Below are 27796 nucleotides of genomic sequence, written 5' to 3'. Positions count from 1 at the left end.
TTGTGGCTAGCCTTGTCTTCAAACATCTTGGGGCAACCAAAATACGACAGGATGACAGATCATCCTCTCAATGGATACTGACAAACAAATTAGTGCAAAGATGCTTTTCGTAGCAGACCAGATGTGTTGAGTTCTATCATATGGAACAAGCAATGAGAAACTGTCCATGCCCCATCTGTGCCTTTTATTTTTTATTTATCTCTCTCTCTCTCTCTCTCTCTCTCTCTCTCTCAATCTCCCAATGCACTATCATGAAATCCAAAGTGCTGAGTTTACATGTGCACCAAATGAACACATTGAGAAGCTGGCTTCGTTGACATGTCAGAAAACTTTCCTAGGGTAGAATCCAGGAAAATGAAAACTACCTTTAACAGAACTCTGCGGTGGCGTATGAAAGCCATTTGTAAACATGCTGCTTGAAGATGGGGCTTTGTCACGAGTCAGTAACACCAGGAAGAGGCTGCAGAGGGCTCTGCCTCTTGTGAGACTCCCAGCCACGGCTCTAACATGGACTCCCACGTGGGACGTGAAGCATTTCTTCCTGCCACTGATGGGCAAATAGTGTCCACTAGACTAGGGGGTAGCTAGCTAGTTAGCCCTGGACCCCTCTAACTCCCCAAGTCACATGAAAAATTTTAATATTCTATATTTCTCAGTTAAGATCAATCAACAAAGTCTTTGAGGACCTACTGTTCACTTGGAACCCCACCAGGCACTAGGGAGAATGTAAAGATAAATCAAGAAGCGTCCCCCCTCCCGTCAAGAAGCTTAGCATCACCTTGAGTACAATGAACGCATGTGAGCAATGCCTACCCGTGCAAAGGGTCCCATGAGGCTGGTCTGAGGCTTGAGACCATGAATGTTTCAGGAGTGAGGAGGATGGAGAAGTCCCTAAGGCTCACAGAAGGGGAGTCCTCAGAGAGGATACAGGAGTTGAACTAGGTTTTTAGGGATGAGTGGGATTCAGATTAGTGGGGGTAGTAAGGACAGCAGTAACTCTAGGAGGGGAGGAGGTCAATGATGTGGGCACTAGCATGAAGCTGGCTGTGTGGACCTGTGCACCACCAGGGGGGCTGTGCAGGAGGTGTGGCACGTACAAAGGCAGAGCTGGGGAGGTGAGCTAGAGCCAGGTGACGGAGACCTGCGCAGTGGAGACGGCAGGATTCTGAGCAGAGAGAGGGCTCCTCCTGGAGTCCCCCTCACTGTCCGGAGGCTCATATTGTGGAAGTCAGAGCACCTGTCTAAGGCTCTGTAAAACGGGGATCGTGTTTATCCCACCCCCCTCATAGGACTATTCAGCGACAGGGCTTGTCAGCTATAATGCCAGAAAGGTGAGTGCTATTGCTGCCATGCAGCAAGGGCCATTTTTAGAAAGCCTGCACTGCTTTCCATCTGCATGAGGGACTTGGGGAGAGGGAGCAAACCACAGGTGGAGTTTGACGTCTGGCCCTAGAAAGCATACGGACGCCTTTCATACTGCAAGTAACTTGAGTGCCTTATGCAAGCCCAGTGGGTCCTTCCAGTCTGAGTAACTGCATAGCCTGTGTTCTTTTTTGCACGAATAGATTAGTGGTGATCGTTACTGCAGTTTTCGAGAGTCCACTGTCACCTTTCACCAAGTAGCTGGTAAATTGTGTCAACCCTTTGGGGGTTTATATGCATTAGTGGCTTGCAGCTGTCGTGGCTCCAGATGACTGAATCACGGCCAGGGGGCCTGAGCCCGACTCGGAAGACAGTTGCCTCTTTGTCAGCGTTATCAGCACAGTGTGGGTTGTCGCTGCCCCCTGTCCTGACGGCCACCTGCGGGTCAGGTGCACACCACCCCCCCGGCAGTTCTGCTCGTGCCACCAGGCCGGAGCTTCTGTCCCTGAAGCACTGGCTGCTTGTGGGCCACGGGAGAGTTGACTGCGGCCCCTCCCCTCGCATGAGCACTCACTCAACCCCAGGATGACGGTCTTTGTCCATCAATTTACAGCAGAAGAGCGGCTACAACTGCTGACCCTAGGGAAAAGCAGGACGCTGTGAGATCCTTCTTCACCTGACTGAGTCTTCGTGTCTCCTGCCATTCTTGCGCCTCCTTTCGCGCGCGTCCGTACTCCACTCCTTCCGATGACCTTGGATGGCAAGCGTGGAGGTCAGGAACTGAGTCTTTGTTCCCAGGGAAGGTTCCAGAGCTTTGGTGGGAGACGCTGGCTTAGAACTGGGCTTCTTGAGTGGTGGGTTCCTCAGAATAGGGGTCAGATTCGGATGCTGCAAGCCTCAAACCCCACTATCGGAGCTTGACGCTTCAGGACTTTTACTGCCACATTCTTTCCACACTCACACCTAGCTCCTGCCCCCACCCCCACCCCCTGCCGTGCAGACCAACAGCAGCAGGTCAAGGACAAAGCATGACTGTACACGATGTGTCCTCCCTCCCAGTCCAGGAACCCTCCCTGAAACTTACTGCTCCCCAAGAGCAGCATTCTGGCTGGGGCCAGGGTTAGGCAGTGATCCCCCCTTCCCGTCAGCATGTCCCAGTCCTGGTTCCCTTTAGGTGACAGTGGGTGGGGCTGACAGTGCTTGGATGCTACATCATAGCCACGCCTCCTTTACCCAAACGCGCCCACTGCCAGGCCGTCCTGGCTGAGTGCCCTGTACCTTTACGTTTGACCTGGTTCAAGCCTGGGCATGTGCGGTCACAAGGGCAGGAGCTTTGCTCATTTGGTTCACCGCTACACCCTCAGGGTCTGGAACAGTGTCTGGCCCATAGGTGGTGTCAATAAACATGTGTTCCGCAAGACAATAAAATTCTATCATAAAGGCGGTCTTAAAGAAGACGGAGTTCAAATCCTTCCAGAACTCCCGCACTCCCAAGGCTCTCAGACATGGGCCAATTATTACACGGAAGGATTCAGTGGCTTCGGTGCCATCACGGGTGGCAACCCTGAAGCTTGTGGCTGGGTCACTTGAGATGTATCGAGGCTGCGTTGTGCGTAGCTAGAATTTAGATCTCCGACCCCAACAAGCCTGCAAAGCACAAGGCTTGTGAATCTGAACGGGAGACAAAGACCACAGAGCACACGGGCAGACGGACTTGTAGTGTTTTCACTATAAGCTGTTGTAAGAGACCCCCTCAGACGGCGGCTTAGACCACAGGGATGGACTTCCCACGGCTGGAGAGTCCAAGATCCAGGTGCCGGCAGATCCCAGGGCCGAGAGAATCTGCTTCCTGGTTCAGGGACGGCAATTTCTCGCTGCGTCCTCACATGGCAGGGAGGGGCCCTCCGGGGTCCCCTTTATGAGGACATTAATCCCATTGTGGGGGCACCACCCTCACGACCCCCTCCCCTCCCAGAGGCCTCACCTCTTGACATCATCACCCTGGGGTTCAGTGTCAACACAGGCATTTGGGGAGGACACATTCAGTCCTTAACAGAAGTTTTGGTTCCCACCTCAGCGTGGAGTAAATCACGGCAGGCGCAAGGAAGTGTCCACACAGTTCCTTCTCCACCCAGCTTCCCCACCGCCCCCCACAATGCCCGGAGACACCACCTTGAGTGTTACTGGTACTTTGTGGGACCGGCGGTGGAGGCTCTGAGAGCCCTGAGCTCCCTCTAGAGGCCGGTGGCTGCCACTGCCGCCCCAGGTGGCCAGTGGCACAGGAGGACCGGCCACGCACGGGGGCTCGGAGATGACCAGGCTTCCACCCCACCCCTTCCCGACACAGACTCGCTCCGGGCACACGCATAGTGCAAACCCGCAAAACGCGGCTTCGAGGGCGGCACAGGCAGGAAGACCTTAGTGTCGGTTTGTTCAGGACTGCCTTCTGATTCGTCCTTGGTGCTAGGCAGCAGATAACCCTGTGGTCCTCCAGAATTACCTCCCCCCCTTGTCTCTGTCTTTCCAGAACCCCCGTCCTGGGTGCGGAGCCATGCTCTTGCAGCAGGCTGCCCCTCGCATCTGAGAGCAGGTGTGTGCTCACACACGCTCACTCTCTCTCTCTCTCTCTCTCTCTGTCTATTTTCCAGTCAGGCTGCTCCGTTTCCTCAGCCTTTTATGTTGATGCCTCTTTCTGGAAGATGAGGACCTGCCATCATCCATCAGGGATTTTATTCTTCATCATGAAAAACCATAGCCCAGAGGCCAGCTTCTATTTGGTAGATAGAGTCGGGAGATCAGCCTTAACTCCCAATCTTATAAACCTCTTATAATAAAATCCCCTCAGATGTAAATGCGCTGTCCCAATAATTAGATAAATATGCCCGACCACTGGTTACCAGCCTGGTGACGGATCTAATTATATTATTTTCTGTGACTGCACCAGTCTGACAATCCCTCATCAAATATCTGTCTCTGCTACTTCTCGCCAGCTTTACACATAGCTGTCGATGTAAAAATACTTATAAAAGTAACTGCTCAAACATGAACATTTCAAGACAGGAGCTCATTAAACAAAGAAATGGTACGAGCTGTGTTGTGTGCTAGATTAGAACTTTAAGTGATATTTTCTGCAAGCAAGGAAGGTACGGGGCTTTAAATATTATTATTCACATTTAATCACGCACCAAATGCTCCTGCCTAATTGCTAAATGTTTTCTCTTGTGCTTAAATTCCATGCCACAGATTATTAAAAATTGACTTTACAATATTTATTTTACTTATCTTCTCAAGCCAGACTGGGCTTAGCCCATAGATTTTGTGAATTATTAATTTTTAAAGGCAATTTGTGCTACATTTTACACTTGGATGATATCCAGAGAGACACTGATTTCTAATCCAAAACTTGCAGAACGGAATCACTTTGATTCATCTTTAAAGACTCTTAAAGCACAAACCCAGATTCAGAAGAGCTAATGAATCCCTCCAACGTAATGTGAAAAGCTAACAAGCACTTAGTTAACACTTAGATCCGTGTGATAAAAGGGAACCCAGGATCTTCAGCAGATTATCTGAGCACGAACCCTGGGCAGTGTAACTCACTCGGTTATATAACAAGAGCTGTGTAGACGGACATGAGGGACAAACCCCTATGCCACCAGCAGCATCCCTCCGTCACCCTTCATGCACCTGCAGCCTTCGGGACTCACCGTCTGCAGAAGCCGTACCCTCCACGGGGGCTCCTGGTTTCCCTTGAACTCACCCACTCTGCTGAGAGGCGAGATAAACCCCTTGCATTGATTTCCCCTTGATTTTCTCCTAAGTGTATTGTCGTGAGGCTCCGCTTTCCCGCGCTGAGTTCTAAATTAGAATTGTGTATTAAATGGAGAGGAGATCCGTACACACCTGAGATGCGGTGTCACCTGACGTTTCTGTGTGTGTATAAACCCCTGCTTCTGTCTTATTTTCTTAAAGCCAACTTTGTCTACATGCCCATTAACTCATTATTTGCTCGAGATGCTGCGTTCGAGGTGAATCTTTCTCTTCCCTAGGCTCTGCAGCTGCACTTACCAAAAAGCCACGGGTCACACGTAACTGGTTCATGGTGTGTAGCACATTCAATAGAAAAGGGGAATTTCCTAGAAAATTCGCAAAAACTGAGGAGTGGATCTTCCTCCCCCAGAGAGTCCAAACAGTACTAGAAAATAAAACAACCGAAATAATGCATCGTTTGACAATGCTGGCATCCCGTTGGGTTTTTCAGTGTTTCTGGAAACTCGATATGTTTATACACAGACATGTGTCCATATATTTATATATAAACATATTTATTTGGAAGGCTCGATACAGTTACAGGAATTTGGAATGCTGTTGCACTTTGTAAAAACCATTCTATCAACATTGTTCAACCTACAACCAGCTGGGCACTGGGGAGGACACAATTCGGACCCGTGTGCCGTTCGACAGCTGCTCTTGCAGCCCGGGACTGACATTCTCGAGTCTACGCGGAGCACGATGCAGAACTAATGCACTCAAGACAGTAGATGCCTTAGAGAGTTGCTGTTGAGCGCAGACAATTTCCCTTCTTTCCACATAGTTTCAGTTGTTTTGCTGACATCTCGATGAGGTGACCATTGGTAGCACATCTCCCTAGCACCTCGGGCATCATGGGAAGACTCTTAAGAGTATCTGCCCTCCATCACTTTAGGGACAATAAGATAACGGTGCGAACACGTAGCAGAGCGCCTGGAAATCTCACAACAAATGCAGTCTTCCCGGTCCTAGTCCACACTGCACGTCCCTGTCCGAACACTTCCCGATCCCCTAGTCCACACCGCACTTCCCTGTCCACACACTTCCTCACCCCAGCCTGGACATCACAGCCCCACCCTCTCCCTCGACACCACCCTCCAGGCCTGGTTGGGTGGCTGACCATAAGGAGGCAGGACGGCCAGGCAGCCAGAAAGAGAAGGGCAGCTCCCAGCAGGACTGTCCTAGTAAACACCGCATGGCCAGTGGGCTCAGGCCTCTGGGGCTGGTGCTAAATAAAGAGGGGACACGGGCAAGCAGAGGGACACCCATAGGATGTGGCCCCCATAGAACGGGCCCATACTTGCCGGCTGGCGCTCGCCCCTCTGGGCCTGCCCGCCCCACCCCACCTCCAGCGCTCTGGAAAACTCGGGCCCGTGGAGTAAGTCAGTGAAATGGTGGCCGTCCGCCCTGCAAACACGGCCACACGCCCGCTGGGCCCTAATGATTTCACCTCCAGCTGCTCTCAGTGTGACGCTCGGTAGCTCACATGTGCAGTAAGTGGTTCCAGGACCTTCTGCTCGGCAAACACTATCTTACATGCAAACGTGTGTATATCAACTTATCTCTGCGGTACACGCACGTGTCCATGCCTGCGTGTGTGTTCTGTGTGCACACAGGAACGCGTGTGTGTCCCGCGGGCCGCCGCGTCTCAGAACTTGCAGCGGGAAAACGAGATCTGCCTGAACGACACTCGGGATTAGACCTTCCCAGACTGCTAGTCCCACCTGCTCGCGACAGCTCGCGAGTTCAGCCCTATCGCTCCTGCCTGTTTTGGAGAGCAGGGATGGAGGGCCGGGGCCAGTCGCTGTGTAGGGTGTGACCACCCATGTGACAAGTGACGGTTGTGACCACCCATGTGACAAGTGACGGTTGTGACCACACATGTGACAAGTGACGGAACCGGGACTTCCATCCGGGTCCTCGTCACCACAATAGCCTGCACCAGCCACCATAATATGAGCTCCAACAACGTTCACAGGAGAGGTGCCACTGCTTTACTTTGATCAGGAAGGCTGCCTGGAGGAGGTGGCATTTGGGAAAGACATGACTCTTCGCCAAATTGACAACTACTTTCTTTTGACCCTTTGGTCAACTGAATCAAGCAAATAACCTCCTAATTGAGTTTTATCCTTACTAGAAACTATAGTATTACCTTTAATTTAAACAATTTTTTAACATATATTTATTTTTTGAGTGAGAGAGACAGAGCACGAGCAGGGGAGGGGCAGAGAGAGAGGGACACGCAGAATCTGAAGGAGGCTCCAGGCTCCCAGCTGTCAGCACAGAGCCCAATGTGGAGCTCGAACCCACGAACCATGAGATCGCAACCTGATCCAAAGTTGGATGCTTAACCAACTGAGCCACCCAGGAGCCCCTATTACTTTTAATTTTAAATAAACAGCTAATCCATTATATTAAGGCAGTTAGCTGATATGCACAAAGCCAACTCGATGAAATGGAGAAATCCAATCATACTATCATTTTCTGACACACAAGCAAGCACACCAAAAAAACAGTGACTGACTTCTCACTTGGCAGGTCTCCACATTCCCAGATACAGTCCACAACTCTGACAAGGTACAGGGTCTATCCGCCTGTCTATCCTCCACCAGCAACCCATCCATGGCCCCACCTACCCGCCATCACTCAACTGCAGGACAGGTGGTTGCAGGCAGGAGACGAGCATTCGACGGCCTAGTTCTGCACTGACCCTGACATCTGTCCATGAAGGAAGGGACGGGCCGCCGCCCGCTTGGTTATTTTGGGGGGTCTGGATTGAGGCCGCGCGCACCCCCACCAGGACACTGAACCCTCACAGGCCCCGTGAACACCCTGCAGGAGGGCAGGACAGCGCCAGCCGGGACTTCAGTGGTTCAACCAGAAGGCCAGGCCTCGGCCTTGGGGACTTGGGCTCGGTGGCTCCCCTGCCCCTTCCCAGCCCCAAGGACGGCTCCGTCCTTCCGTGCTGGCAGGGCTACAGGAGCGAGGCTGGTCCCTCAGCCGCACACGGCCTCCTCACAAATAGCCGTGAACTCCGCCTAGATATCCAGAAGTGGCTCTCCTTCTGGGGGCACCTGCAGAGGACAGAGGGACGGGGCAGGTGCGGAGGGCGAGAGGCCTTCCCGCCAGGCTGGTGCAAGTGGGTCGGGGTGGGCCGGCCCCTGGCGGGGCTCGGGGCCGGTAAGCGTACTTAGTGGGCTGTGAAAGTGCTGGTGTAAAACAACACGTTTAGGGGCGCCTGGGTGGCACAGTCGGTTAAGCGTCCGACTTCAGCCAGGTCACGATCTCGCGGTCCGTGAGTTCGAGCCCTGCGTCGGGCTCTGGGCTGATGGCTCAGAGCCTGGAGCCTGTTTCCGATTCTGTGTCTCCCTCTCTCTCTGCCCTTCCCCCGTTCATGCTCTGTCTCTCTCTGTCCCAAAAATAAATAAACGTTGAAAAAAAAAAAAACAAAAAACAAAAAAAAACAACACGTTTAATTTAAGGTGAGGTCATAATCCCGAGGGCTCTGTGGTGCCCGCAGCAGCAAGGAGGATGGGCCTCGCGGCTCGCAGGTCTGGGAACCCTCCAGGGCGGCCTCTCCGCAGCGCGTGGGCTCCCTCCCTATTCCGCACGGCCCCCCAAAGCCTCCCACCACACTTCCCGAATCCTCTGTACGCGGGCCACGCCCGGGGCGGCTCCCACTGAAGCTCAGACACACCGGCGACACCAGCCGCGGTGCTGGCAGCCGGTACCCGCCCAGGCGCGCTGGCTCTGCATCTGGCAGCCCGGAAACACCGGACGTGGCCCTTCCTTCCCAGCAGCCATGTCAACTGTCCGAGAGATTCTCCAGAGTTTGAAAGACACTTCAGTCCACGGGGGAAGCCACGGGGGAAGTCGAGGCCATGTTTACTTACAGGAAGTCACAGAGTCCGTGCAGGGGGGCTGAATCTCCTCCGTGCAGATTCAGAAGAAAGGGGTTCCGTCGGAAGATGGCCGCCGTCAATTCCAATCGCCCTCTGCTGTCCTCACCTCAGCTGCCAAGGGCGCGTCCGCCGTCTGCTCCCTTCTCCGTCCGTGTGGCTGTGCTCAAACCTGCGGGTCTGAGTGAAGGCTGGTCGGGCCGCGGTGTCCTGAGGGCAACAAGTGTCCACCAGCTCTGTGTCCCAGCCACGGAAGGAGGGCTGACACGTCAAAGGCAGGGACTCTCGCTGGGCAATCGGCCTGAGACCCGGCCGGCGCCCAGCTCTGGGCCACACCCGTCTGTTCTTCCAGATGAAAGCCTGTGCCCGTATCAGGGCAGGCCATTTTGAAAAGAACAATTATCATCGGCGTCTGTAAGCAGGAGGGTGAACGCTCTGGCTTCTCAGAGGCGGCAGCCTGCTGTGGGTGCATGGCGGTGCATCTCCCCAGATTCTCTGACTCGCGGCAGCCTGGCCACAGATGTCCATGCTGTTCCGCGCAGGCCTGCGTGCCGGCCAGCCTGAACGTAAGCCAATGCGCACTTCCTCCGTGCCTCGGTTTCCTTACTGGTAATAGCTATCTCAAGACCGTCATGGGCGCTAGTTGAGGAAATGCATGAACACTGATGCTTTCTTTCCACTGTGTCCCTGACACAGTCCATACACAGCAAACACTCGCCGTTGTTGACGCGAGCCTGTCGCAGGGACCGAGCGTGTGAGGATCGTGCAGTGCGCATCCTGACACGGGCTCCCCCCCTGCCCTCCTCAGCTCCGACGGTGCCCAGGGCACCCCCAGGCTCTGAGCAGGAGGGGTGTGAGCGCTCCCCGAGGGACGCAGGGGACAGGGTGCAGGCTCAGCACCCCCTACTTGGCCCCGACGCCAGGAGTCTTACCTATGAAGCTTCTGAGACCCGAGATTTAATTTGGACAAAAAGAGAGGAACATTGTGCTGTTTACACAAGCCCCACATTCTTAAACCGTTTAAAGTAAAAGAAGCAATACAAAGTAAGCCCGGTACTTCCCGAGAGACGAGAAAGATCCAGAAAGATGGCCCTAACATCTCTCGTTCCAGCTTTCATTTCAAGGACTTCAGAACAACCACTCATCGCTTTGCCTTTGGGGTCTTGGGTCCACGGATTTCAGTGAAGCGATGCAAGGCGGTCTCGACCCCAGAGCCGCGACCCCCGCAATCCACAGTAACGCCTGGGAGGTGCCTGCGCTACTGCCCCCCGAGCCCTGCCCTATGCGCACCTGACATACGGATTGTGAGTTATGGCAGGATGTGTTTTCACTAAACGCACGGGCATCGGGGCCGGACTCAGTGCTCCCCATGTGCCCCCACCCGGCGCTCTCTGTGGCCCAGCCCGCTCTGACGCGGCGGGCACTGGGGACACCGTGGAACGCCAGCGGAGCGGTGACAGCCAGCAAATGAGCGGCTCCATTTTGCAGAGCTCCTGGCCAGCCAGACACTCGAGGGCAGGCTGACAGCTCCCCGCCCGGGGACCCAGATGCACGGCCCCCATTATCGCTGCTGATGCGCGTCACAGCCAGGCAGGGCCTCTGAGACACATTGAGAAGCGTGCGCCCAGAAGCTTGACAGGCCCCCAGGAAGTCTCTCCAGCCGAGCTCTCTGCACACGAACCCTTCGAACACAGCCCCTCCGTGCGGCGGCCCTCTGCACGGCCGAGCCTCAAAGGCGGTTCTTGGAAACACTTTCCTCAGTTCAAAGAAAGGATTTGCCTCCCATTCTCCCCTTTGGGGCGACAAACCTTATGTTTTAATTAAGAGGTAGGGCACTCGGGAACTTGTCATCAAGAGACACCGACGGGGCATGAGCCCTTTGGCTGAAAGTACTCCTCCTCCCAGACCAGCTGGGCTTCCAAGCTTTGGAGAAGAGGACAGTGCCCTGGTTCTCTGAGCCCCGAGCATGACCGGACCCCTACTCGTGACAGTGGGGGTAAAACACTGCTCCCCGTGAGCACTGAGTCAGCAACCCCACAAGCGTTCCCAGTGACACAGGTGTGAGCCAGCGCACAAGGGGCCGCGTGAGCCGGGCCCAAGGCCACCTCTGTGACGGACAGTGTGACAGCGGCTCTGATGAGGGTGTGTGTGGGACTCTCGCAATTCTGTGCTGCTCTGGGTTCTCAGACCAGCTTCCCGTGTCAGCAGTCCCAGCCTGTTCACTCCGGCAGGCACGGTCGGCAGGTGAACGTGGGGCGGCGGCAGCAAAAAGTCCTGTTAAAACAAAATCACTGGGCACCTGGGTGGCTCTTTGGGTAAGCATCCAACTCTTGATTTCAGCTCAGGTCAGGATCTCATCGTTCGTGGGTTCAAGCCCCAAGTCAGGCTCTGCGCTGACAGCAAGGAGCCTGCTAGGGATTCTCTCCCTCTCTCTCCCCCACGCTCTCTGTCTCTCTCCCTCTCTCTCTCTCAAAATAAGTAAATAAACTTTGAAAGAGAAGACGAAAGACCCAAAAATCACACTTTCAAGGAGAGTAGCCATGCCCCACAATTATTCCCCCTGCCCCAGGTCTGGGGTTCCCGCGTCATCAGAACAGGCGGGGGGTGGCGGCCCAGACAAGGTCCTTCTCTCACACGGGGACAGAGAAGCCGATACTGTGCCGCGACACCAGTGGTGATATGGACACTTCGCTCGATGGTCAGATGTGCTGGACGCAAAGGTCGTAGAATAATTTTTCAGGTGTGTGTGGGTACTTACCCTTGGGGCAGAGTCTGCAGTGCAAGGTGCTAACAGAGATACGTTCTGAGCTTATACAGGCCGGCGTGTGAGTCCCGGGGGCAGAGGAAGGACATTATCCTGTTCTCTGCTGACCCCCAGTGCAAGGACAGTGCTTACACATAGTAGGCTTTTCACAAATACTCCCCGAGTGACTGCCGATGAGCAAACCACTCAAAACTCAGACCTTAGATACACCCCTGACGAGGCCAGACCTCTGCACGCGTGCACGGACTTTTGTGTCAGGCACAGAGTCAGGCAGCCTCCCTCACCCCCAGCCTGTATCCCAGAGATCCACAGCTGACTGGAGATTTTCCACTGCACCACGTCGGAAATGCCCGCAGGGCTGTGCCCGAGACATCAGGCGAGGCCTTCCAGAGCCCCATCTGTCAGCATTTCTCCAGTCACATCTCGTGGAACAGAAGTTCCATGAGATGCTCCTGAAAAACACGCTCCAAGGTCACGACAAGTGCTGTTTGCCCACTCCATTGTGAAGATTTTCAAGTCACATTAGCAGACCGTGCGTTATAAGCCCCCGGAAGCCCTTCGGTAGAGAGATGTGCTCAGTTTCATAGAACTCGGCATTCCTCAAGTGTATTTGCTCATGCAAATGCTTCTTGGCCATGACAAACCCATCTGAGTACTTTAATTCAGCCTGGTCTTACCAACACAGCTGAGCGGCGGGGGCCGTGCGAGCCACACGCCCACCCGCGTGGTCACCCCACCGCCCTGCACCTGACTTTCCTACCAGAGAAGAGGAAAGCCGAGAGGGCCACGCTGCACCCCACAGCACCCCTGAAAGACCAGGGATGATGCAGTGAGGGGCCACGTGTGGTACTGAAGTCTGTCTGGATGGGGAGTAAAACCAAGCCCTGTGTCGCTGCCGTGTAGCCGGCACCGTAGCGCCTCCCACAGCCCCTCCCGTTTGAGCCAAGGCCCCAACGCTCCACAGGACACGGTGTGACTTGTCCCTGCTTTTCACACCTCTGTGTGGCTCACCATGCCTCACTGGGAAGTCCACCCACAGCCCGCCCCCACGCCTGCTTCCCTCCAACCCTCGTAGGTGCCTCGCATCCCGGGGTCTCTTCCCGCCTGTGACTGGGAGAGCGGGGTCAGCTGAGCAGGCCGGGGAGACGCAGAAGCCCTGGGAAGGCACGGAATCCTAGCAAAGCGTGACACTGGTTTTAACATTAGCATCGGCAAACACAGGTTGTCATGCTTGGTGCCCTGACGAGGTGTTCTTGGAACCCTCTGATTATTTCCTTCTTACCAGAGCCCCCAAGTGGAGAAGATTCTGGTCCAAGCAGCAGCAACTCAAAATCCTCCCTCACCCCCGTCTTTAAGGGCCGGCCCGGCCAGAGTGCGGCCGCCCCCAAACACTCCCTGCTCAGAGCGCTCAGCCATTTAGCCGGTCTGACCCCAAACACACAAAAACGCACTCTCAGGCAAATTGAAAACATCCATTTGCCACTTCTTATTCCCGAACCATGTGGAATGCAAAAGAGGAGCATAAAAAACGAGGCTCTCGGTAACGGGGAAGGCTTGCATTTTATCCCGGGCTCTGGAGCAGCGGTACGGAGCGAATACATAACACTGTGTGAGTCTCACCCAGACAGAGGCGCACAGAGCTGGTAATAACTCAAGGTATTTTATCACTGTGTGTCCTCAGGCTAGGCATCAGATGGGAAAAACACTCCTGAAACAAAATTAAATAGTTTTAGATCTAATTTTACCAGGCTGAACTAGGTTGCAGATTGATTTTCATGGAATCTAATAGAGAACAACACACACGCTGCCCGTCTCATAGAAAACCCATCCACCACACCACTTTCTACTCGCCTTGCGCTTCAGCACAAGTAATCAGAAGCTCGTACTTCACAAGGCAGCGGCCTCGCCCTGCGAACGCCTTCCCCTCCAACGGAGCCCAATGCAGGCACGGCCTCCCAGGCGGTCTCCTCAAGTGCCCGCTCACGCGGACACGAGATCCGCTCGCTCCCTCTGGCAGGAAGGGGAGGCCTGGGGCCAGGGAAGCACCCAGAGCCCGCGTCTAGCCGTCCTCTGTTCGGCCTCCTCATCTCTGCCCACCACGCACCGCCCTCGCTCTTCCAGAATTTTCTCCTCTTCCCTGAACAGCTAAGCGCTGGCTCCTCTTCCTCCGTGTGCATCAGGGCCAACCAGAACCAGATGGGAAAGCGTGGCGGCTCCAGCCCCTCCCGGGACAGGCCGCGTGGGGCCTGGTCCCGTGGACTGCCTGCACGGGCCCCTGCCAGGCCACCCTGACCCGCACACCCTGGTGACAGCACCCACCTACTCCGTCTCTAAGGGTCATTTATGGTCCTGATCTGGGACATGGGTACACCTTCCCCAGTTGGCCGTGCCCCGGCTTTCTCGGTGACGGCGTGTGTGGGCTGATGCACCTCCCAACAGGCCCACAGAGCCCCTGAACACGTGGGGGTGGGGCTTAAGAGTACCCGCGCGGCACAACTGAGCGTTAGTGAGCGACAAGGGGGTAAAGAGGCCGAGACGTCAGCAGCAGGGCTGGATGAGCCTGAACACCGACTGGAGTTCAGTCAGCAAGGAGGGAAATGGTGCCGTGTAAGGAAAACAGTGGCCGGGGAAAGGACATCGCTGATGTGTGACCAGCACCTGCCCATCCTGTGCAGTGGGTTGGTCTGCAAACTGCAGGGTCTTATCGTGAAAGCAGGTACACCGTCTACCTATGTGATTCTGTGTCTAGTCAGGACAGAGGGCCAATTAAACAGGCGTGACAAATAGCACTGAAGATGCGATACAGTCTGCACAGAAAATAGAGCAAGAGGGGTGCCCAGGTGGCTCAGTCAGTGAAGTGTCCCACTCTTGATTTCAGCTCAGGTGGTGATCTCACGGTTCGTGAGTTTGAGCCCCACATCAGGCTGTGCACTGACAGCTTGGAGCCTGCTTGGGGTTCTCTCTCTCACTTTCTCTCAAAACAAATAAATACGCTTAAAAAAAGGAAAGGAAAGGAAAGGGAAGGAAAGGAAAGGGAAGGAAAGGAAAGGAAAGGAAAGGAAAGGAAAGGAAAGGAAAGGAAAGGAAAGGAAAGAAAGTTCTAGACTGTTCTAGACTGTTCCAGGGGTGTCCTAGGCTTTGGAGCATAGCATGTTCTCCATGACCCTTTGTTGACTGAGCAAATGGAGTCAACGAATGCCAGTCTGGGTCTGAGGAGCCTAGACTTTTCAGGACAGCACTTGCCTCAGGCCCCCACCATGTGTGAGCATCATAGGTGACCACTCATCAGAACAGCAGAGAACCACTTGGGTACCATGGGTTCAGGTCAGCCTTGGGCGTGCTGCACGAACAGACGAGCTATTAGCTTGGAAATAATAAATATCATTTACATACATCAGCCACGAGCTCCCTTCTAAAGGGAGATAATTAAATTTAGACTTGCAAATTCAGATACCAACACTTTGACCTGCTCTCTAAACAACTGCTTATGTAATCAGTGTTCTATTCTCGGTTATTAGAATATCTCACTCATATAAGAGATGAGAAATTAGCCAAATTTCAAACAGCATTGAAGACATTACTGTTGTTGACAGTGGGACTTAACAAAGTCAGCGGAGGACAGGGGGCCCTGCCAGGAGCTTCCGTGATGTCTCATTTCTTGCTCTCGAATGAACTCGCTTCAGCACTTTAAATAATAAAAATAATGTAAGAAAACAAAATAAAAACAACGCTAGATCTAGTTGACTTGAGGAATGCAGGAGTCACCAAGCATCTCCTGACAGCCTAGTAAGATCAAGAAGTTGCTTGCGTCCTAGATTGTTCTGACTTCATCATCGTGTTTGAACCAGTCACTGCTGACCTGTATTGGGTACGTGTCCCTTGTCAGGATGTGTGTGTTACCCGTACATCTCACTTAAATCTGACCCACACCCCTGACGTAGGGGGTGACTGCATTTCAGAGATGAGGGAATGGAGACCTGGGGAGGCCAGGCAACGGGGCCGATCCCCCAGCTGGTAGTGGGCTGGGACCCAGACACCCTGAGCAGGCAGCCTGCACACCCGAGGGGCTAGTGGTCCAGCTGGTGAGACAAACACACAGAGGGAAGGCAGACACGTGGGGACAGCCCAGCATGAGGTGTGGGCAGTGAACACTGGAGGGAATCCTGTCACAGGAAAGACCATAAGGATGGGGCGGTGACTGGGATGGGCAGCGACCTTGCCACTCTCTCCTCCAACAACCACCAGAACCCCCATGACAAACGAGGCACAGTCAGGTCCTTCAAAGAGCACCACGCACGTGAGAGGCATCTAGGGTCTCACGGTCACTCATGGCGGCATAGAGTCCAGCCTCCGTGTCAAACTTCACGTTCAGGACGGCATCATCCGCTGCCCTGGGGGCCTCTGAGGAGGGGCTCGCAGAGGACTATTCGTCTTGAAGAATGAAAGTCCTTCCTTCCATGAGCGCCGTCCCCTTGGAAGCCCTGTGTGGTGATCTCTGCAAACTGTCACTGCCCTGGGGGGCCCTGACCTGCACACCTTGGAGGTACCACCAGCTCACATGCTCGGGAAACGGAGCCCTGGGGGCTGGTGGCTCCTCTCCTGCCCACCGTGCACCTGACACTCTCACCTCCCCCACCCCTGCCACACGCCAGACGTTCAGACCAGCAGAGACCAAGAGGCTCTGTGCTCCCTCCTCCCTGCCGGACCCTGCAGGACCCCATCAGGAGTGTGGCTCAGGCAACCGTTGGAAGGACAGACCGATGGGGGATCAGCGCCGAAACCCGGGAAGGGCGTGGGCGGGCTGAGAGCAGGGTGCAGATGCGACAGCAGCCAGGGGCACACTGGGAAAGCAGGGCGCCAGGTCACCACGTGAGGAAGCAGGTGAGTCCCGTGACTCGGGCTTCCCGTTGGAGCCCCGGGCGGAAGGGATCGAGCGCGGGGGCGATGAACACCGAGAATGCTGGATTTGACGGGAGAAACTCACCGCGTCTGGAGCAGACGGACTCAGACGCGTCTACAGCAATCCGGCACAGTGCCCGCCGGAAGTGGGAAACGTGGCCAACGCGTCACAAGGGAGTCAGGCGGGGTTGGAGGAGGAGAACGCCTTCGGGCCACCCGCCTGGAAATGAGAGCTCCGTCTGAGCGCGGGACGCCCGCTGCGGCCCACGCGAGCCACGACCCCTGTCGGCGAGCACGAGTTGCTGATAGTCACGCTGGGCAGACCGGGACCGCCTGGCACCGCCTGGGACCGCAGCAGAAACCCTCAGGGATGCCGCTCCGAGCCCAGAACCCCCGCTCAGGTGGGAGAGCACGCGTGGAGGGACGGCGGGGACGCTGGCCGTCACACGCGGCCTCGGACAGCATGCTGGCAAGGGCACGCCTGGCCCGCACAAGCTCCCTGATCTGGACGCGGCTGACTTTCAGGCGGGGAAGGGAGAAGAGGCCACAGGTTCGGTCACCCGGGCTCTGCTGCGCCGTGGGCGTGTATATAAAGTAGCCATGCCACAGGGGCGCGAGTGCCACATTAGGGTCCTGAGAGAGGAAACCAGCAGAGTAACAGAGATTACAAGGCATCGGCTCCCTCATCACTGAGCGTGCAGAGCCCCACCCCCCACCACCGTCTGTCACCTGCAAGCTGGAGACGCAGGAAGATGATATACGGCTGGAAGGTCCATGACCCAGGGGAGCTGGTGCTACAGGTTCCGAGACCCCAGTCCACATGTGAGGGCCCGTGAACCAAGAGTTGGAAGAGTGAGAATCCCCCTCGCTTCACCTTTCTGTCTCTGCAAGTCCTCAACTGATTGGGTGAGGCCCACCTCAGCCGGAGTTCTCTGCTCGACTCAGTCCTCCGATTCGAATTCTGGTCTCGACCAGAAACTCCCTCACAGATGCATCAGAATCATGTGTGGCCACATATCCAGGCGCCCAGGGCCCATTCAAGGTAACACATACAATCAACCAACACAAATGTGCCACTCATGGTGTTTCTGTAGAGTCGTGGTTATCACCCGACAGATGTGCTGTTCGGTGCTCAGGGAATCCGGTGACCTTGAGTCAGAGACGGACGCTGGTGAAGCTTTCACTCACTCACAGAAGCAACGGTTGAGGGTTGAAGCCTCTAGTGCAGGAAGGGCGCGAGGTGAGAATAGGTGAAGGATGGTCTGGGCCAGAGGAAACTAATACAGGAAGCCTTTTCATAAAAAACGGAAGAATAGAATGTAAAACTGCAAAATAAAAGCATTTTGGTTTGGCACGTCTCCAAAGAAACCACGATGCTAAGGAAGGAAGCCCAAGGAGCTGCAAGGAACCAACAACACCGAAGGACTTTGGGGGCGGCATGTCTCTAGGGGCAAGAAATCCAGACAATGCGGGATTCGTGCTTATTTGCGGAGTATTATACGCTTGTTGTACCCACGGCTCCCTAACTACAGCCCCCCGGGTGCCTATCAGGTCTGTGGGGTTACTTGTATTGGTGAGAATTTCCAGCCTCAAGATAATTCTCTCCTAGAATTCCTGGCCGGGATCACAGTCCAACCGTGTCTTGTAGACCCTCTCGAATACTCACTGCTCCTCAGAGCCAGTCCGGTCACCATCTGCTGATGGAGTGGGAGGGGCTCAGATGAACTGTGACCTTGATGGAATGGGGGGGGGGGGGCTCTGATGAACTTTGACCTCGCTGGTTGCAACAGAAAGAAAACCTTCTGGGAGAAGTGCAGTCTGAAACGGCCTCAGAGTCCCAGCTGAACCGTGGCTTCGCCCCCCGCCCGCCGAGACCCATTACTGGCGCGGACCTTCTGCCGAAAACGGGGATGGCAGTGAGGACCACATCCAGGCTGGACGGCCGTTAGGTCTGAAACCTCTTGTCGTCCTGCACAGACTGCTGTCCTGGCTGGAAGGACGGGGAGCCTCTAGTGGAGGCACCACACTGATTCGGAGAATGATGTCACGGCCGCCTGCAGGCGGAGCCTGGAATGGAGTCAGCGTCTAGACTGCAAGCCAGATAATTGGGAGGGCTCGAGTCAAAGTGAAGTGTGAACCCACACCTTTACGTGTGCACATTTAAAACTTAACTAGAGTCACCTTCTCGTCCGTCAATCAGTTGTCAGACCATCTGTCTTTGCCTGCTCTCCGCTCACCGCAATCTGGTGCCAGTGTGTTTGTTTTCCACGGCTTACAAAAATACGCCGGGTGGTGGAGTGCAGCTCGCGTCACGCCTGAAGTGTCTGCACGGCCCCGAGACTGTCGTAGGGCTGCGATCGAGGCCTGATCAGGATCCCCCCTCCCCCTCCCGGGATATGTCCCGCGCCGGTGCTGTCACCGTCACCCAGGGAGCCTGTCTCGGGAGGCATCCGTGCGGGACCTCGAGAGCGGGGCTCGAGCTCCAGGAGCCACAGTCACGCTTTCGCAGGTGCAGGCAGGGTGCTGGGGCTCAGGCGCCCTTCACTTAGGGCTTGCTGCCTGAGAAATCTGGGGGCTTCGTGAAGGAAGATGGGGGTCATGTGTCCCCCGACGTCCTTGGAGTCCCAGGGGGAGGGAAGCACTCCCGCTCCCCCGTCGCCCATTCCCCGCGCACACCCGGCACCTGCACAGAGCCCTCCTGGGAAAGCACTGGGGCCCAGGCAGGGTCCGCTGGCTCACTGGAAGTTGTAACTCCGCGCTGTAAACACAGAAGGACTATCGTGCTCTGCCCCCAATCCCTCAGCAAATCCCAGGCAGAGCCTCAACTCCACGCTCATTTCCCACCCGAGAGACCCATCCTGTCCCGACTGAAGTTCACCACCGCAGAACCCATTCTGAGCCCATCCGGGGGAGGGGAGGGAAGGAACCTCTGTCGAAATGGCCACCGTGTCCTCAGTGGTAGCTCTCCCAGGGACCACCGTGTCCTCAGCGGTGACCCTCCCAGGGGACCGGTGTCCCTCAGTGGTGGCTCTCCCAGGGACCACCGTGTCCTCAGCGGTGACCCTCCCAGGGGACCGGTGTCCCTCAGTGGTGGCTCTCCCAGGGACCACCGTGTCCTCAGCGGTGACCCTCCCAGGGGACCGGTGTCCCTCAGTGGTGGCTCTCCCAGGGACCACCGTGTCCTCAGCGGTGACCCTCCCAGGGGACCGGTGTCCCTCAGTGGTGGCTCTCCCACATGAAGTCTCATGTGTGCTGCCCTCTGATCTCCTGTGGCCCTCAATACAGAATCAAAGCCCCAAGCCCATGGTAACGGGGAGCCACCCAGACACAGCTGCCAAGCTTCAGAGGCTGAACTGAGAGCCTGGTGCACTGACTCAGAGCCTTTGCACACGCCGCTCCTTCCGGGTGGGGTGGTCTTCCCTCCCTAAAGTGCACAGTCCCATTCTCACCCTTCCAGCAGGAGTATCTCAGTTCTGGAGCAGACCTCCCAGTTCAATAAATGGGAAACTTACTATTATCCATTAGGTCTCAGCTAAGCAGTCACCTCCTGAAGGATGCCTCCCCTGATGTTCTAGATCCCCCCGGCCAGGTGAGGTCCCTGACATTCTAGATCCCCCCAGCCAGGCGAGCTCCCTGACATTCTAGACCCCCCCGCCTGGCCAGGAGAGGTCCCTGATGTTCTAGATCCCCACCCCCGGCTAGGCAAAGTCCCTGACGTTCTAGACCGGCCCCCCGGCCAGGCAAGGTCCCTGATGTTCTAGATCCTCCCTCCCTCCAGGCAAAGTCCCTGATGTTCTAGACGCCCCCCCTCCGGCCAGGCGAAGTCCCTGACGTTCTAGACCCCCCCCAACCAGGTGAGGTCCCTGATGTTCTAGATCCCCCCCCCCCGTCCAGGCAAGGTCCCTGATGTTCTAGACCACCCCCCCCCAGCCAGGTGAGGTCCCTGATGTTCTAGATTCCGCCCCCCCCCCCCGGCCAGGCGAGGTCCCTGACGTTCTAGATCCCCCCTGGCCAGGCGAGGTCCCTGAGGTTCTAGATTCCCCTGGCCCGGCGAGGTCTCTTTGCATGATTCCTTCTTGGCGTTGGAGTTTGAAATTTCACGGATTAGGTGTGCAACTATTTGCATTCAACAAAGACTTGTTGAGTGAAGGTATTAGCCCAGGTTGTAACAAAGAACCACAGACCGGGCAGCTATACAGCAGACGTTCACTGTCCCACATGCTGAAGGCAGGGAGTGTGAGATCCGGGCGTGGGCAGGACTGGTTTACCGGAGGCCTCTCTCCTGGGCGTGTAGATGCCGTTCCTTCCCCATGTCCCCACCTGGTCATCCCTCTGTGCGTGTCTGTGATTGGATTGGGGCCACCCTAGTGACCTCGTTTCACCTCCAGCCCCTCTTTGAGGACCCCGTCTCCGAACACAGTCACACCCTGAGTTCCTGGAGTCAGGGCTCCAACGTGGATTTGGGGGAAAGTCATAGTTCAGCCCACACAACGAACGAGTGACTTACTCCATGCTGGCCGCCTGCTTACTGGACCCGTTCAAGACCACTCACGACTGCTCCCTATCGGGAAATTCCAAAAGGGGTCTTCATCTTCTTGTGACAATCAGACCTCCTTGTGTGCCACAAAACCCCATGCAGGGGCGCCTGGGTGGCGCAGTCGGTTGGGCGTCCGACTTCAGCCAGGTCACGATCTTGCGGTCCGTGAGTTCGAGCCCCGCATCGGGCTCTGTGCTGACGGCTCGGAGCCTGGAGCCTGTTTCCGATTCTGTGTCTCCCTCTCTCTTTGCCCCTCCCCCGTTCATGCTCTGTCTCTCTCTGTCCCAAAAATAAATAAACGTTGAAAAAAAAAATTTAAAAAAAAAAAAAAAAAAAAAAACCCATGCAGACCCAGGATCTCCTTTGTGTTAATGTTGCCTGACCTCCCTTGTGTCATTCATAGAACAGCAGCTTGAAAACAGTGTTTTAAAATACATGTTCCTGAAACTCAGAAAAATCCTTTGCCTTTCCCCCAAGACGTTACTCCTTTTCTCCTGCCCGCATAGAGGTTAATTATTTTTTTGCTTCCCAGGGTAACCCACCTGTTCAAACTGATTTGTGTTTGTGTTTAGAAAGAAGGAACATCCATTAAAAACATACCTGTATCTGATCACAATATATGGCTAGGAAGGAAAGTGGGTCAGGCTTGAGGGAGGCCATCTGTCAGAGTGCATTTTGGCAAAAAGAAACCCTAAGAAAGGGACTTTGGAGGGGCTGAGGTTTGTAGCCCAGAGGCACCAGCAGAGTTCTGTGGCTTCCAACTGTCACCTTCTTGTCCAGGGACACGACTGTCTGAGAGAGCTGAGCTGTGCTAGACGTGGGCATGAGTGTGGCCGACAAAGCAGAGATGTGTTGTTCAAAACCGCACTTTAAATTGTTGAAATGAGGGAGGGACCAAAGTGCTCAACTTATGGAACTTTTAAAAATAACCTAAACTGTGAAATATTTAGTGCTTTTAAGGAGACAGAGCAGAAGATCGAATGCTTAGATATTTTAGCAATTACGGTTGAGTAAAAGTTCCAGCAAACACGTTATATCACATGAACATACTCTCCAGGTAACTGACATGTGCTCAAGCACCAGAGGACTTTCTAAAATTTTCCTCTTACCGGGGCGCCTGGTGGCTCAGTCGTTAAGCGTCTGACCCTTGATTTCGGCTCAGGTCAGGATCCCAGGGTCGTGGGATTGAGCACAGAGCCTGCTTGGGATTCTCTCTCTCTCTCTGTCTCCCGCGCTCACAATCTCTCTCTCTAAAATAAAAAAAGTAAAAAAATTCATCTCACTTAGTAAAATTGCTTCAAACATCATTTATAAACAAAACAGCTTGTGAAGGCAATCACCACACTTATGAACCAGGTTCCACAGCCCCTCCTGCCGCCCTCATGAGCAAGCAGAGTCTTAAGTCACGGGCGTGGCGGGCGTGCTCCAGTTCTCTGTGCACCTGCTGTGGTTCTCACTTCCACCCCCCTCCCTGCCAGTTCCCCTGGTTTCCAGGCATGCGCAGTCTTGACGGGAGTCTGAGGGTGTCTCCAAGGGGCTCCACCTTTCAGGCGGTGACTCTTCCTATAACCACCGCAGAGCCTTCTAAGATATTTGAGCTTCCAACTCCATGAAATAAGCAAAAACAAACCCGAGAACCCAGTGCCCCTGGGGGGCCACGACTGCTCACGCTCACTCTTCCAGGCCGCCACCTGACTTCTTTCCCCAGAGAGTGGTCAGCCTGTTTGGGAACTGCATAGAAATGAAAGTACTTCCCACCTGCTCTTCTGTGCCCAGATTTTTATTTTCTTACTATAATGTTTTAGAGTTTCATCCATAGTCCCTCAGGCGTTGTGGTTGCTGATAGTTACCCCTCATGTAAATGTAACACAATTCACTTATCCATTCTTCTGCTGATGTGCATGCGGGATGTTTCTAATTTTGAGCTGTAATGAATGAAATGTCTCTAAACATTCTTGCACAAATCTTTTTTTTTTTAACACGTGTTTCATTTATCTCAGGTAAATATTTAGAAGCGTAACAGGTGTATACGTAACGGCCAAAACGTCTTCCAAAGTGTCCCAGGGACAGAGTGGTGCGTCCTGGCCCCCCTGTGTCTTTGCCTAGACTGAGCTACGGTCCTAAGTCTCAGCTGTTCCACTGCTGTGCCCTGACACACTACACCTTTATGGTTTTAATTTGCATTTCCCCCTGTGTGCAGTGATGTTAAGCACTTTTGCGTGGGCTTACTGGCTTCTGATATTCTCCTCTGTCAAGTTTCTGTTTGAGTGTTTTGCCCATTTCTTAAACTTTGGACTTTTTTCCCTTTATTATCCAGTCGAAAGGGTTCTTATACTCTGGATACAAATCAGTTGTCTCGATTATATGTCTGTTACCCTAACGTACGACCTGCTTTTTGTTTTCTTAACAGTGTACTTCAGTGCTGAAATTTTTAATTTTGATGAAAACTAATTTGTTTTTTTCTTCTATGATTAGTGCTTTTCTGTGTCCTAAGAAATCCGCACACATGAGGACCATGACAGTGGTCTGTATTTTCTTCCACAAGTTTTAGAGTTATAGCTTTCACATTTAGGTTTATGGCCCATTTTGTGACAATCTCCATGTATGGTATGAGGCACAGCTCAGAATTCATTTTTCCCAACCTGGTGTACAGTTTTTTCAGCTGTTTGTTGATAAGACTTTCTTTCACTCCATTGTATTACTTTGAATTCTTTGTTGAAAATCAATTGATCTTATAGGTAAGATTCTATTCCTGAATGCTCTGTGTTGTCCCCCTGGACTATTTATCTATCTTTACATCACTACCAAATTGTATTTGTTCTTTGTTATCAATATTCTCAGCGAATGTGATCTCATTTGGTTCCAGCCAAGAGTTTCTGCCCTCTGAAAATGCTTCCCACATGCTCCAAAAATACATGAAATCACATCACTTCCACGGGGCCACAGGCCTTTATTTTGCAATGAGTAATAAGGTTTATAACGCAAATGTCCTGGATCATTTTGAGAAATGCATTAGAAACGGCGTGCTGTGATATGACAAATGGCGACCGGGCCTTCCCGGAGAGGGAGTCTTGGCTGGAGAGCAGCCCCGGGCGCCATCCAGCATCACGGCCGGTGTAGGGCTGCTCTTTCGGCTCAGTTTCCGGCTGGGCCACATCAGATACTCTGGGTGCAGGGCCCAGCCACCCCTTCCAGATACTCTCCCTACAGGAAACACCTTCTCCTTCTTCCCGACTTTACACGGGGGGTGGGGGTGGCAGAAGCGTGGGGAATTCTGGAGCCAGCCTCTCTCAGCGTACACAAAATGTCCGGAATCGGGTAAAATGAAAGCACAGCCTCCGTTTTCATCAGTAACCCGTATGAGCCCGACCTCACGACTGTGGTGAACACAGACAGCAGACAGAGCCGGAAGTCTGAGCGCAGCTCAGTCGGGACCACGCCAACGGGAGGCTCAGCTGACACAGCGGGTCAAGGAAACAGCCACAAAGAAAGGCGTTGACACCGAATCATTTTCAGTGTGATTATTCTAAATAAAGACTAGAATTCCCGCCGTGTGTCCTAATGACACGCTAAAGCGGCAGCCTTCCCACTCTCAGGGACAACTGATTCTCGCAGAAGCAACAATGTGGGATTCCCCGGCAGACAGGCCAGCAGCAGGTGCCCTGTTTTGTTCGGGTTGGCGAGTTTGAGCTGGGAACCTAAAATCCACTGGAGGAGTCGATAGGATGTGAAAGAGGTAGGGTTACTACATAGAATACTGGATATCCAGTCAAATTTGAATGGCCAAATTGTGGTAAAATGTATATAACATAAAAGTTGACACATTAACGGTTTTTAAGCATATAGTTTGGTGGCATTAAATACATATATATTGTTATGCAACCATCACCACCATCCATCTCCGGAACCTCCTAATTTTCTCAGACTGAATCTCTGTCCCCACTAGACACTGACCCCCGCCAGCCCCAGCCCCTGGCGCCCACCATTGTACAGTCTCTGTGGCTTTGACTCCTCTAGAGACCTCAAATAAGTGGATCCCACAGTATTGGTCTTTCTGTGGCTGGTTTATTTCACTCAGCATAGTGGCCTCAAGGTTCATCCGTGTGGTCACGTCTTGCAGAGTCGCCTCCCTTTTTAAGGATGAATAATGTTCCGCCGTGTGCATTCACTCCATTTTGTTGTCCACTCCTCTGTCAGGCAGACACGTGGCTGTTTCCACCGTTCAGCTGTTTGAATAGTGCTGCTGGGAACACAGGGGCGCAAATACCTCTCTGAGACCCTGCTTTCTATTCTTTTGGGTGCAGACCCACACGTGGGCTTGCTGGTTTCATGGCGGCTGCACCATTTCTCACTCCCACTCTCGGTGGTCAAGGCTCCGAGTCCTCCACATCCTCACCGACTCTTGTCACCTCCTAGCTGGCTTTGGGATGGGAGCGATTCTGACGGGTGTGAGGTGGTGTCTCGTGGTTTTGATTTGTATTTCCCTGATGGCGACTGATGTGGAGCATCTTTCCACGTGTCGGCTGACCATCTGGATGTCTTCTTTGGAGAAATGTCTATTCAAGTCCCCTGCCTTAAATCTGGATTTCAGATAAACTGAATAACGTTTCGGTATATGCACGCGGCACACAATACTGGACATTTATACACACTAAATAAGTATCTGCTGTTTATCTGAAACTCAGTTTTGACTCGGGGTCTTGTGTTTTTATTTGATAAATCTGGCAACCCTAGAAAGCAAGAACTCTGAGGATCTGAAGCAGTCTTTAAATATTTCACAATTTTGCTAAGGTGAACTCTGAAATGGTTTAGTGTATTTTTGTGGGTGTTTGGCTGGTAGCCTCCGCTCTATTAGAAAAATGTAATTTCATTTTGAGATGCTCCAGACTAAATCATTTGAGCTTCACACTCTTTGTGTAACATTATTGGGCGCCCTTAATGAAATTATAACTCAAGCAAAAGATTTCATTCCCTCATAGTAAATTAGCTTGGGCTGTGAGGGTCTGGGAGAGCCAGTGCCTCCCTGGCTTATTCTTCTCGTTCCGTAGAATGAAGAAGGAGCAGGCATTTTATATTTGAGTTATTTATTGTTCTCTCTGAGTGAACATTACATCGCTGCCCGTCCCCACTGGAAACAACAGCTGTTAACAGGCTCCTGAATGAATTTCAATGTGGAGTCCTCTGGCCTCTGGGAAGCTTGGGTAAAGAGAAAACGGGCTCAGAATTGAAAGAAAAAGAGCATGTTGCCGGCCTGGGTCTGAACGCCTGAAGGCTAACTGCAGATAAAACCACCAGCTGAGGTTTTCGGGCGAAGTCACGGTCAGAGCTGTGCCCAAAAGGGAGCCCCACACGCCAGCAGTCCCCCTTCCTGCGGACAGAAGCAGCAGGGGGCACTGAAAACCCTGCCCTCTGGTGCCAACCGATTCCTACAAAGTGTCCCCGTAGCAAAGTAGCTCAACCCCTGCGGGCCAGGTCCGGACACGAGGACTGCCCAGAACAGTGGGGAGGGGGCCCGGGAGAGGCGGGTGTCCACATGCGGACCCAGGGTGCACTCGCCTCTGCCCCCGAGGAGGCTCCCCTGTGGACAAGCGCCTAGCTCTGGAGGCTGGATGTAATCAGTGGAGTCTCTACAACACGGAGCTTTTCCTCCGGGCCCTTTAATATTCCGTCTGTAGTGCCTCCCCTCTGAACTCCTCCCACAATCCTGTCTTTCTTTTTAAGAGACTCATCGCTGAGGGGTGCCTGGGGGGCTCAGTCAGTTAAGCGTACAAATTTGGATCAGGTCATGATCCCGTGTTCCATGGGTTCGAGCCCCACATCGGGCTCTGTGCTGACAGCTCGGAGCCTGGAGCCTGCTTCGGATTCTGTGTCTCCCTCTCTCTCTGCCCCTCCCCAACTTGTTCTGTCTCCCAAAAATAAACATTAAAAAAATTTTTTTAATAAATACATAAATAGAATAAAAAGATTCGCAGCACTGAGACTGTGGGAAAACACGTCCCGTCGGCCACGAGCAGCGTCCCCCCGGGCCAGCTGCCCACGCAGATGTCAAGAGCCCAAACATGGGATGATGCTGTCCCCACTGCCTGTCCTCCCACCGGCTCCCCTCCAGGCTCTGCTGGGCGCCCATCTGCAGGATGGACATGGGGCCCCCATCCTGCACCCCTCCCTCCCTCACTCGCTGCCCCTGTTTGGCAGCTTGAGGGTCCATCCTTGCTCATGCACTTCCGGCCCACATGGCAAGTTCTCCATTGACGGGGAGGAAAGGTCTTGGCTTGAATTGCACGATTCTCGTTTAATTGTGGCATTTTTTTTTTTTTTTGGTACTTGCTTCACTGCCTCCCTGTGAAATGCCCTCGGCCCGAGCTCTGCCCCACCCAGCACCCCGGGAGCCCACGCAAGGTTGTCGCCCTGGAGACGATCGTTTGTGGAGTTTTGAGGGACAGGGAACAAGAGGAGGGGAGATGCCAAAAATGAGAAAAGAAGAAAGATGGAAATCATAAAGTCTAAAATCGAATGGAGAGAGGG

At 53.8% G+C, this 27796-nt stretch overlaps 1 protein-coding gene across 1 annotated transcript in view; it reads left to right on the top strand.

The window, feature by feature from the left end:
- The window catches only part of ADARB2 (adenosine deaminase RNA specific B2 (inactive)), a 414146-nt gene that overhangs the window by 254120 nt on the left and 132230 nt on the right, over positions 1–27796 (top strand). The window lies entirely within an intron of this gene.

The sequence above is a fragment of the Lynx rufus genome, unplaced genomic scaffold, assembly GCF_022079265.1.
Source record: "Lynx rufus isolate CCGP_SWC_20201006 ecotype Redwood Valley unplaced genomic scaffold, mLynRuf1.p SCAF_7, whole genome shotgun sequence".
NCBI classification, from domain to species: Eukaryota; Metazoa; Chordata; class Mammalia; order Carnivora; family Felidae; genus Lynx; species Lynx rufus.
Note: the sequence above shows the minus strand (reverse complement) of the source record. Positions and strands in the feature narration are given on the sequence as shown.